The 13,236-nt window shown below is 36.0% G+C and overlaps 1 long non-coding RNA gene across 1 annotated transcript; it reads right to left on the bottom strand.

Annotated features, from left to right (window-relative positions):
* Positions 1 to 1,824: 1,824 nt before the first annotated feature.
* Positions 1,825 to 4,712, bottom strand: LOC104106428 (uncharacterized). Its single transcript, XR_688586.4, has 3 exons — positions 4,618 to 4,712; positions 2,147 to 2,176; positions 1,825 to 2,070 (listed from the first exon to the last, which is right to left on the bottom strand). It is a non-coding gene; the product is annotated as an uncharacterized lncRNA (long non-coding RNA).
* Positions 4,713 to 13,236: the final 8,524 nt, after the last annotated feature.

Here is a 13,236-nt window from a genome sequence, read left to right as displayed (position 1 = left end):
GTGAGTATCCCATGAGCTGCTAGTGCTTCGGCCTTTGGACTACCATGGAATTTTTTTACCCTCTTATTATTTATGTTGTGCATTGGGTACAATGCATAATTTTAAGTGTGGGGTAAGGAGATTATCTGGGTGACTTTTTATGCTATTTAGTTGTGTTAGTTTAATTGATAATATTTTTTTTAAAAAATAATTTGGACTTTTCCCAATAATGGATCTCTTAGAGAGTTTTCTTGAGGGATTTAAGTCTAAACAAAAAATTAAAAAAAATAGAAAAATAATTTTCTGTGATTTTTCTTCGTGCCTCGGTTCTTTTTCATGGGATGTAACTTGAACCGGATAGTAATATTTTTTAGAGTAGTATGTAGGAAATAAAGGAGAAGAAATGATGTGATTCGCACCTTTTGACTTGTTTGATGGTTGAATACTTAGGTTCTAGCATGTGTTTCACCTTCCCTTCTTTTTTTTTTTTGGATTAGTCTCTTAACTCAAATTCTCTCTAATTTGGTACAACAGACGGCGCAACGCTGCTTACGCGCTAATTAGCTTCCGATGTTGATTTTAAATATAGGATGATGCCTTAAAAAAATTAATAGCATGTGGTATGACTCTAGGCTTTTCCAATCTTGTCTCCAACCCTTAGTATCCCTAGTTGTTAATTTACTACTTTAATTTATTAGTTAATTAGTTAGACATAAGAATCGTAATATTTATAACTTTAGAATTGTTTGAGCTTGTCTTTTTAGTGATATTGAACAGTTATAGTGAAACCTTAGTTCTCTGTGGGATTCGACTCCGGACTTTTAAACCGGATTATATTTGCAGCGACCGCTTATCCTTTTTAGGACTAGAGTTGGGCGTGATCACTTATAGAATTATTTTATTATTTTTTCTAACAGTTCCCTCAATTGAAAAAAAGTTTGTAAACTTAAATCAATAAAATCTAACTTAAGATCAATAATGTTTAATGAGAATTACACGTATTAACCATATTGTTAAGTGGAAAAAAAACGCATTTTAGGAAGCTATAAGAATAAGCATCAAATACATTCACCTAAAATGCACCGAATGTAAATTCCACGAATATGTTTTCAAAATTATTTTAAAAATAAAAGTAAACATAATATATAGATAAAAGAATGGAAACTACAATAAATGACTCAAATATATTGTACAAATTATAGTTAAAAGGAAATTTAAGAAGATAATGTTTTGAACAATCACCCAGAGCACAAAGTGTTTACGGCGTTTATGAACGCAAACAGATTATTTCTAAAAATCGTTATAGTAGCTTTCGTAATAAAGAAAAAGAAAAAAAATATAGTGGAGAGTGTATTTCAAATTGGGTCTTATGAAATCCTTTGCCACCACCATTATTGGAGAAGTCCAGCTATATATTGGAGACTAGATAGCCCGACTTATCTGTGTCAATTAGACCTTTTAAAAGCACCTCCACCCACGACTGTTAGGTCCTGAGTTCGAGTCACGCTGGAGGAAAAGTGTGAAAACACTATAGATCTTTCTAATTTGGGAGTGATTTAAAAAAAATAAAAAATAAAAAAATATAATAACTGAGACGCCAAAGACGGTCGCATTCTTTGAGATATAAGTACTTCTCAAACTATTTCCTGAACGTATGAGTTATGTGAAAAATGAACAAATCTCAATTGACATACCACAGCAAGCCGTTTCCTATATATGGTTGACACAAGAAGTCTCATATGATATACTTAAAACATGCACTGCTCTCTATCTTTTTTCTATTTTTACCCCTTTCATTTTGGCTTCATATTCCAACAAACACAGCTACATGATCGCTAACAAAGCTTTAACACCATGAATATGTGTCATTAAAGAACACGAAAACTAAGAACCTGGAATTAGTTCGACATTTCCAACAATTTTGAAGTCACAGTCTGCTGTCAACTTCAACTTATGATGATGAGCTATTTACAAAGTAAGTCCTGTGAAAATAAATTACAGGAAAAGTCTTAGTTGACCAGCAAGCAACATCTTTCTTTTCTTGCATCATAGTGGTCTTCTTCTAATCAGAATCTCCAGTAGAAAAAACGCCTGAAGCATAGATATATGTCACTCTCATCAGTCAATTTCTGAGAAATCTATTGAAGAATGATGGAGAATGTTTTACCTTCAAAATTCCGATAAGAAATGTATATTCCTTGCAGAAAAAGAAGCAAAAAGTTTAGACACAAAAACAGGTAGTCTAGACGCACAACTTACAACCAATTACAACATCTGAAGGTAAAAATATAATTATGTTATTAAGCAGAGTATACAGTCATACAAAAATAATTGATGGTCATGGACTCATGTACTTCACCGACCTATGAGCTTATACATCATTAATAATTGAATACAAAGTTTTTTTTTAGTCTTACCTTCTCAAGAGTGAGAAAATACGACAGTAAGCAACTTTTTGCATTCAAAAAAGAGGTTCGCGTATCTTCTCTAAAGAATTCTTGACTAAACTCAGCACAAGCCTTAGAGATAGATTCGAATTCGCTATACCATAAGAATAGAATCTAATTGCCGGATTGACTTGCTTAACTCCAACATCTGTAGATTTAGGTAGTAACGAAAACACATGAGTAACAATACACTAAACATAAGCAAACAAATAAAGAATCTAGATTTTACATATGTGGATCCTGTCCCTTGGAAGCCCAAAAGGTAGAAGTCCTTACTGACCTAAGTGATTTGATCGTCAATTATCTTTCTATTTATCACTATGCTATTTAAATCCAAACCTATCTTGCTATTATTTCATATGGTGGATTTGAGTCAATACTTTTACATAGGACTACACTAAACCACGTAATCTGCACATGGAAAGAAATTCCATAAGAATTACCAATGAAACTAAAAAATATCTAGCTAAAGCAAAAGCAAACTACGCTATATATAGATATTTCAAAGAGGATGAACTTCTTTAGCATCTCAGCAGTTAATTTCCCAACTCAGATGAACACTGGTAAAAGCAAACACCAATGTCAAAAGATAGAAGTGGGAGTAATTGTTCCAGGCAGAAATCTTCCTATTCTAATTTCTTATGAATCCTCTCTGCATGAAACCATCGTACTATATATTCTGAAATCATAAAAGAAAATAGAATGAACGGACTCACCATTGAATTTCAGCAAGATCACCAACAAATTCATAACTTAAGAGAGTAGGAGAAGTAGAAGCGGGATTTTAAGCTTGTGTAGCTTAAAGAGGGTGAATGAGAAATGGAGGAAAAATAAAATATTTGAGTTTCCCACCTTGGCAAAGGGACATTGTCCCATATTGGAGAAAGAAAAGACTTTTGATAGGTATATATATAATTGATCTTCTTCTAGCTCTCAAAGAGTTAAGAAGAAGGCAAGCCTCACGCCGCCGCCGTCGTCGCTCGGCTTCGGCTTCGGCTTCGGTCAAAGATTGATTGATTAATCTTGTTGGACAATTCCTTTCAATTAATTAACGAAAAATTCAATCCGGAATAACCCGCGACCCGGTCCGGTCAGACCCGTTTTCTTTCCCGGATTATTTTAAATCTGTTTTCCCGCAATATTTCAAACAACCTGTTCCAACAGCCATGGCTGTTTCTGAAAGGTTGCAAACTTTTTCAGAAACAATGCCAGCAACTCTATAAATATACTTTGAATCCCAGAATCGTTTCTTACGAAATTTTCTAATCTTCTTCTTCTTCTTCTGCACAAAAATTCCAGCGTGTTTTACTGCCTTCGAGTGGCTCGCTGTTCACAGACGTTTTTGGTACCAACACTCCGGTGAGTTAAATCGTTCTATCCTGGGAGGATATATTCCGGCACCTCGGGTATTTGAGAGAAATAATTTCCTTAAGGACACACTGTGTATTCAGTGGGCTCGATTTATTCCTATACTGTTTTTCCAGAATTTATTTCATTAAACAAGTATTACTAACTTTCTGTTTTATTTATATATTTCAGAAAGTTTAATGGTTTAATTGTTTATTACAGCAATACAGATTTATAACAGAAGCTCTATGCAAGAACACCAGTATCTCTACCACTTATATTTTTAGACGAAACGCTTTATGAGGACAAGTCTTAGCATGAAGGTAAAATGAATACTGAGTTGTTCCATGAATTTAAAATGAATATTGAGTTGTTCCATCAATTTAAGTAGGATATCCCTACAAAAGGAGACTTTACTATCAATTTAAGTAGGATATCCCTACAAAAGGAGACTTTGAGTAAAAGCTGCATCTATTTTGCCTCACTTCCTTGTATTTCTGATCAATCCTTATTTTTATTTTAGTCCAAATATTGCATAAGCATTCATCAGATAATGCAGTTGTCTTAAATTTTCACATATTCTCCACCTTTAACTGCATAGGATCTTGAACATATCCTAATACAAGGCAGCAAATAGAGATTTCAAGAAAAGAACAAGCAATAATCCACAGATATTTTGCTAATGCATCATTTTTTATGATCTTACTCTTCCATTTGGATTACTAAAGCAAAACTGATCTTTTCTTTTAACTCCAATGATTAATCTGTCGTAAAGTATGCACAAACCATAATTGGAGAACTTTCGAATTGACTTTAGGTAGCAAGTTGGAGCTAGAAATGGTACCTGAACACTGTAATATACCTCCTTGACAAAACTGAACAGATAAAGCTTCATCAATATCTTGGCTGCCACCGTTAGCAAAAGGTAAAAAAAGAAGAAAAGAATTCATGAGATCTGATAAACATAACTTACACTATTTTTGAAATGGAACTAAAGTATCATACAAAGATATAGCAATTTGAAATAACAAACTGCTATTGATTACTTAAGGTCAATATCAATTTATAATGTAGTGTATGTAACGACCTGACTTGTCATTTTAAGAATTTATACCCCGTTCAGCGACATAAGGTCCCCAGAAATTTCGTAATATGTATTACGACTTGCGTGTGCGGTCCATTTTGGTTTTTGAAAGATTCAGAATTAAATTAAAAGAACAATTCTTATTTTAGAACCTAAAATGAAATAAGTTGACCGGAGAGTTGACTTTTGAGCAAACGACTCCGGAATAAAATTTTGATGATGTCAATAGCTTCGTATGTTGATTTCGGACTTACGCGTATGTCCGGATTTGGATTTGGAAGTTCGTAGGACCATTCGGCACATTTCGCCGAAAAGTTGGAAAATGAAGTTTTTGAAATATTCATAAATTCGGCCGTACGTCGATTGTTTGATAACGAGGTCGGATTTCGATTACGGAAATTGGAACAGCTCCATTATGTCATTTATGACTCGTGTGCAAAATTTAAAGTCATTCCTGATTGATTTGATACGTTTCGGCGCAAAATATTGAAGTTGGAAAATTTGAAAACTCATAATTAGATTCGATGCGCGATTCGTAATTTCGGCGTTGTTTGACGTGGTTTGAAGTCCCGAGGGCCTCGGGTGGATTGCGGAAGGTTAACGGATTGGATTACGGACATTGGGAGTTGCTGGAAATTTTCTGTTAGCTGAAGCTGGGCAGCAGTTGGTGTGATCGCTTCTGCGATGTCTTGGTCACAGAAGCGACATCACAGAACCGAAGTCAAGCTAGCAGAAGTGACTGGGAAGGGGTACTGGTCAGGGGTCGCAGGTGCGACGCATTTTTCGCACCTGTGTGATCGCAGAAGCGACCACTGGAACGCAAAAGCGGATAGAGGCAGCTGGGCATGGCTTAGCAGAAGCAACCATTTTGTCGCAGAAGCGACATCGCAAATGCGAGCTCCTGTTGGGCAGTGGACATTGGGACTTCGCAGATGCGCATTTTGTCTCACAAAGTGAGGCCGCAGATGCGCAAATCTGTCCGCAGAAGCGGAACTAGGCAGAAACATAAAGGACTAAAATGGTCATTTCACCATTTTCGATTGGATTTTTGGAGCTCGGTATTTGGGCGATTTTAGAAGAGTTTCTTCATGACTTCGACTTGGGTAAGTGTCTTATATCCTACAGTGATTATATTTCATAAATCCATGGTTATATTCATCATTTATTTCGGATTTAAATGGAAGAAATCAAGATTTTTGCAAAACTTTTCAAGAACAAAAAATTAAGATTTGGAAGTCGAGTTGTTATCGGAATTTAATAAAATTGGTATGGTTGAACTAGTATCGGAATGGGTGTCTGGATTTCGTGAAAATTATGTCGGGTTCCAAGAGGTGGGCCCCGGGTTGACTTTGGTTGACTTTTTAATGTGAAATTTTAAATCCAAGCAAGACGACTATTTTGAAATATCGGCATAACTTCAAAAGGTAAGTATCTTGCCTAAACCTTGAGTGCGGGAATTACCCCTTAGGCATTGGGTCTTATTTGGAATTTGTGTGACGAGAACATACTTGGTGTAAATGTGCAACTTATACCGGTTAAAATTTGTAGACACCCTTTTATATTAAATTGGAAAATCATTGGAACATAGTAAATCATTTATTTGTCATGCCTCATTCCTTGTTTGTCGAGTTTGTATTTTATATGATAATTTGGGGTGATTGCCACTTGGAATTTTATGTGAATTCTGTGTGTTTGTTGATTCGATATTTCTTGGAATTAATTTCATTATGAATTTTTCATCTGCAAATAATTAATTAAATAAGTTTAAATTGAGGCATTAATATATTTACCAAAAATATGGATTAAAGAAGGTGTTGTCTTATGTTGAGTTACTTTTCCATCTCTTTTCTTTTTAGGTTTGATGTACTTTGTGTGGCGCCTTAGACTATTTGTTGAGAAATTTATTGATTATGCTACATCTTTGGAATTTGGTTGTGGTTAGTGGCAAACTGTGATATGAATTATTGTATTGTGTTGTGGTTTAAATACTCTACTTGATGTTATTTATGCTTCCTACCTTGCTTGTTAATGATATACATGTGCTTGGTAAGGAAGAGTGTAAATCACGAAGGGTGATGCCGTGCCATTTAAGAGTGAAAAGCACAAAGGGTGATGTCGTGCCATTTGAATTATATTATCATGTGAGGGAGAGTGTAAAGCACGAAGGGTGATGTCGTGCCATTTGAGAGTGTAAAGCACAAAGGGTGATGCCGTGCCATTGAGAGTGTAAAGCACGAATGGTGATGCCGTGCCATTTCAATTATATTATCACGTGAGGATGAGAGTAAAAGCACAAAGGGTGATGCCGTACCATTATTTTTATATTATCATACGTTCATGGTACGAAGGGTGTTTCCGTGCAGGCGAGGATAAGAGACATACATTATATTGTGATATCTTTTCGTTGTGTGTGCATTCATGCCTTTATCTTGAGATGTTATTGTACACCTATATTTTCTATGTAACTTGTAGTCGTTGTTGTTGCCTGTGTGCCTCCCACTTTATTTCTTTTATTGTTATTGGCACTTCTCTCACCTAATTGGTACTGTTATATGTATGCTCGGCGAGAAGGAGAAAAATGCACGAAGTGTGTTGCCGTGCCAATTGATTTTATATATATATATATATATATATATATATATATATATATATATATATATGGGGTGAGAATGAGACAAGTGCACGAAGGTATTGTCGTGCCATTTGATGTAATATGTTGAATATATTTCTCACCAGGAAAGTTAAATAAGGTGTCACATGGTGACTTTTATTTGAAAGAATTATATTCGAAAGATATTTATTTGAAAGAATTATATTTGAAAGATATTTACTTGAAAGAATTATATTTGAAAGATATTTATTTAAAAGAATTGTATTCGTAAGATATTTATTTGAAGAAATAAATTAGGGATATATTTAATTGTATGGATTACATTCTAAAGATTTTTATTTGAAAAACTTATAGATAAAATATGTATATTTTGAAGGACTTGATTAATTAGTTGTACTTGTGTTTATTATTCGTTTGAGCACTATTTATGGTGTTCTTGCTGTCTTGCTATCTACATCACTAGTTGATTGGTGTTGCTATCACTCCTATTTGTTTTCTATTATTTTTGTATGCTATATTGAACGGGTTATTTGACTAGTGAGTGTCTTGACTGTACCTCTGTTATTCCCGGTCAGTATTGCTGTATTTGTAAATATTAATTCTGCAAAATATAAGTTAACGTAATGAAACAATAATAATAAATTCGAGCCCACTGAATTCACAGTGTTTCCTTAAGGAATTTAATCCCCTCCTAGTACCCAAGGTAATGGATTATTTCCTCCCAGGATAGAACGAATAACACACTGGTGTAGCGGTACTTCAAACCCCAGTGTTTCGGCGAACACAAAGTTCGGTAGCAAATCACACTTACAGTTGCTTTGTTTGAAGTTAAAAAACAATGCAGAACGAAGGAGTATATACTCAGAAAAACGTATGGAAGTTCTGAGAGGAAGGAGTGCAATGTATAGCCAATTTGTTGAGCGAATTGTATGTTGAGTTGAGTATCTTTCTTCAACATTTGCTGCTCATATATATAGCAGCCAAGAAGGAGTGCAAGACCAAACGTCCACCCTTCATGGTGGAGCAAGCATTACATGTTTGTGGAGCAAGCACTTCATGTTTGTGGAGCAAGCACTTCATGGTGGGAAGACCATTATCCGGCTGCCAAATTATCAATACACGGATTGGAAAATATCCGTTTACAAATACGGATAATCTTACGTTAATATTTACTATTAACAAATAAATTTGGTCCAAAAAATTAATCAATCAATCATTTGACCAAATCCAAATCCGAAGCCGAAGCCGAAGCCGTAGCCGAAGCCGAGCCGAGCGAGCGACGACGACGACGGCGCGAGGCTTGCTTTCTTCTTAACTCTTTAAGAGCTACAAGAAGAGCAATTATATATATACCCACCAAAAATGTCTTCCACTTCCAATATGGGACAATGTCTCATTGTTAAGAGGGGGAAACTTAAAATTTTACTCAAAATTTTATTTTCCCTCCATTTCCCATTCACCCTCATTTTAAGAATATTACATCTTAAAAAATAAAACCTCAACAATCCCCCACATGAATGGGGAATGGCTATATCACGGAAGTATGCATGAAAAAACTGTGTGATTTACAAGCAAGGATTAATTGCATCTGGATAAGTAGGTTTCCCTTTGAACTTTCCGTAGTAAACTTATGTCGGATATACTCGGTCAATCGGTAGATTTGATATCTTTGAACCGTCGATCTTTGGTGTATACCTAGACAACCATAAGTCACACAATCAACCCTTAACCGTCTTTGGTTCTCATTGTTGTGTTCGTTTCAGCCATGAACACCGCCTGGTTTCATAAGTGCGTAGAGAACTGGCCTTACAAAGTTCTCCTTGAAGCGGCTCACACTTCACACTTAAATAGGTGATTCCTAAACGTGTCATCCTGTAGATACACTATTTGATATACCCCGTATCAAATTTAGAAATCATTAAAAAGCCTTAATGCTTTATCCTTGGTACTGAACATTGTCTCATCACGAGAATGGACTAAAATTTTATTTGACAATGTTGAACCGTCATTAATGACTTTGTTTGATCTCTTTGAACCTAGATCTTGGGATCTCCAGTCTTCTAGGTAGAGTTACCGCCACAATGACTTGTTCTCGGCCATAGCCCCATTCCCCTTGATGATTTCTCAACTACCTCTCTAGTTAGGCCTTTTGTAAGTGGATCCGACACATTATCACTTGACTTTACATAGTCAATTGTGATAATTCCTCTAGAGAGTAATTGCCTAATGGTTTTATGTCTTCGTCGTATATGACGAGATTTACCGTTATACATGACGCTCCCAGCCCTTCCAATTGCCGCTTGACTATCACAATGTATGCATATTGGTGCCAACGGTTTGGGCCAAAATGGAATGTCTTCCAAGAAATTCCGGAGCCATTCAGCTTCTTCACCGGCTTTATCTAAGGCTATGAATTCAGCCTCCATTGTAGAGCGGGCAATACATGTTTGTTTGGACGACTTCCAAGATACCGCTCCTCCACCAATAGTGAATACATATCCACTCGTGGACTTAGAATCAGTTGAACCGGTGATCCAATTTGCATCACAGTATCCCTCAATCACCGCAGGGAAATTACTGTAGTGCAATTCAAAGTTCTGGGTATGTTCTAAATATCCCAAAACTCGTTTCATTGCCATCCAATGAGATTGGCCTGGATTGCTCGTATATCGACTCAGTTTACTTATAGCACAAGCTATGTCTGGTCGTGTACAATTCATGATATACATTAAGCATCCCAATACACGAGCATAATCCAATTGTGATATGCTTTGGCCTTTGTTCTTTGCTAATGCAAGATTCACGTCAATTGGAGTCTTTGCAACTTTAAAGCCCAAGTGCTTGAATTTTTCAAGTACTGTCTTAATATAATGAGATTGTGACAATGCCAGACCTTGAGGAGTCTTATTGATCTTAATTCCCAGAATTAAATCAGCAACTCCCAAGTCTTTCATATCAAACTTGCTATTGAGCATACGCTTAGTAGCATTTATGTTGGCAATGTCATTACTCATTATCAACATATCATTCACATATAGGCAAACAATGACTATGTGATTTGGAACATTTTTAATGTACACGCATTTATCACATTCATTTATCTTAAAACCATTTGACAATATTGTTTGGTCAAATTTCGCATGCCATTGTTTGGGTGCTTGTTTTAGTCCGTAAAGAGACTTAACAAGTCTACATACCTTCTTTTCTTTACCTGGAACCACAAACCCTTCAGGTTGTTCCATGTAAATTTCTTCCTCCAACTCTCCATTTAAGAAGGCCGTCTTAACATCCATTTGATGAATTTCAAGACCATACACTGCAGCTAATGCTACTAACATCCGTATGGACGTAATTCTTGTAACTGGAGAGTATGTATCAAAGTAGTCTAGACCTTCTCGTTGTCTATACCCTTTGACTACGAGCCTTGCCTTGAATTTATCAATAGTGCCATCATCTTTGATTTTTCTCTTAAAAATCCATTTAGAACCCAAAGGTTTATTTCCAGGAGGAAGATCAACCAATTCCCATGTATGGTTGTTCAATATGGATTCTATTTCACTATTGACTACCTCTTTCCAAAACAATGATTCCGAAGAAGTCATAGCTTCTTTAAATGTTTGAGGCTCATTCTCCAATAAGAAAGTCACAAAATCTGGTCCAAATGAAGTAGACGTTCTTTGACGTTTACTACGTCTTGGATTCTCCTGATTACATGTACTTTCTTTTGTTTCTTCCCGAGGTCGTTTAGATCCTTCACCAAACGACTCACATTCCTTTTTATACGGATATATATTTTCAAAAAACTCAGCATTATCTGATTCTATAACCGTATTATTATGAATGTCGGGATTTTCTGATTTATGAACCAGAAATCGATATGCTTTACTATTTGTCGCATATCCTATGAAAACACAATCAACGGTTTTCGGTCCTATCTTTACCCTTTTGGGTTTAGGAACTTGCACTTTTGCCAAACACCCCCACACTTTAAAATAATTCAAGTTGGGCTTCCTTCCTTTCCATTGTTCATAAGGAATGGATTGTGTTTTGCTATGGGGCACTCGATTTAATATTCGATTAGCCGTAAGAATGGCTTCCCCCCACAAGTTCTGTGGCAAACCAGAACTTATCAACAACGCATTCATCATCTCCTTTAATGTGCGATTCTTTCTTTCCGCAATCCCATTAGATTGGGGCGTGTAAGGGCTGTTGTTTGATGAATAATTCCATATTCTAAACATATTTCTTCAAAAGGAGATTCATATTCACCACCCCTATCACTTCTTATCATTTTTACTTTCTTGTTAAGTTGCGTTTCAACTTCATTTTTGTATTGCCTGAATGCGTCTATTGCTTCATCTTTACTATTCAGTAAGTAAACATAGCAATATCGAGTACCATCGTCAATAAAAGTTATGAAATACTTCTTTCCACCGTGAGATGGTATTGACTTCATGTCACAAATATCTGTGTGAATTAAGTCTAAAGGATTTGAATTCCTTTCAACTGACTTATAAGGATGTTTAACATACTTAGATTCCACACATATTTGACATTTTGATTTTTCGCATTCAAACTTGGGCAGTACTTCCAAGTTAATCATTTTCCGCAAGGTTTTATAATTGACATGACCCAAACGTACATGCCATAAATCATTTGACTCAAGTAAGTAAGAAGAAGCTGAAATATTATTATTATTTTCAACAACCATTACATTTAGATTGAAAAGGCCCTCGGTGAGGTAACCTTTTCCCACAAATATTCCATTCTTACTAATTACAACCTTGTTGGATACAAAAACGCACTTAAAACCGTGCTTAACAAGAAGTCCAGTAGAGACTAAATTCTTTCTCATTTCGGGAACATGAAGAACATTGTTCAAAGTCATGACCTTGCCAGAAGTCATTTTTAGAAATACCTTCCCATATCCTTCAACTTTTGCTGTTGAAGCATTTCCCATATAAACTGTCTCTCCGGGTTCAGCAAGAGCATAGGTAGCAAAAGCCTCTCTAACTGCACAAACATGGCGAGTGGCTCCTGAATCAAACCACCACAGTTTAGGATTTCCCACCAAGTTACATTCAGAGAGCATGGCACACAAGTTATCAACATCATCATGGTTTACTACCATGTTTGCTTGACCCCTTTTCTTGTCTTTCTTCGGAGCACGATACTCCTTAGATTTGTGTCCGGTTTTCTCACAGTTGTAGCAGTTTCCACTGAACCGCTTCTTGCTTGGGTTGTATTTCGGACCAGAAGCCTTCTTCCTCTTTTTGTTAGCTTCAACAATATTTGCTCCCATCAATTTGGTGGAAACAGAACCTATGCCAACACTGCTAGTGCAGATGATACTGCTGGGAGCACTAATCAACCACAAAGACATTATCTCACAGAAGAACAATACAAGCAATTGGTGGGACGGTTGAATAAACCTGCAGAAGGTAAATGTTCTACTAATATGGCAGGTATTATATCCTTGTTGTCTAATGCTATCATAAGTAGTTGGGTGGTAGACTCAGGAGCTACTCACCATATTACTTATAATAAGGAAGCACTAAACAATGTTAAAACAAGTGAAAAATAAGGAAGTAATGGTGTGCAATTACCAACTGGTAACAAGGCAGGGATAACACACACAGGAGATGCAGTAATTCTAGGAGGCATGTGCATAAAAGATGTACTGCATGTACGAGATTTTAAGTTCAATCTCTTATCTGTGGCTAAACGCACTAGGGACCTCACTTGCACAATCAAATTCTATCCTGATT

This window comes from Nicotiana tomentosiformis, chromosome 4 (assembly GCF_000390325.3).
Source record: "Nicotiana tomentosiformis chromosome 4, ASM39032v3, whole genome shotgun sequence".
Taxonomy (NCBI): Eukaryota; Viridiplantae; Streptophyta; class Magnoliopsida; order Solanales; family Solanaceae; genus Nicotiana; species Nicotiana tomentosiformis.
This window is presented reverse-complemented; position numbering and strand designations above follow the sequence as displayed.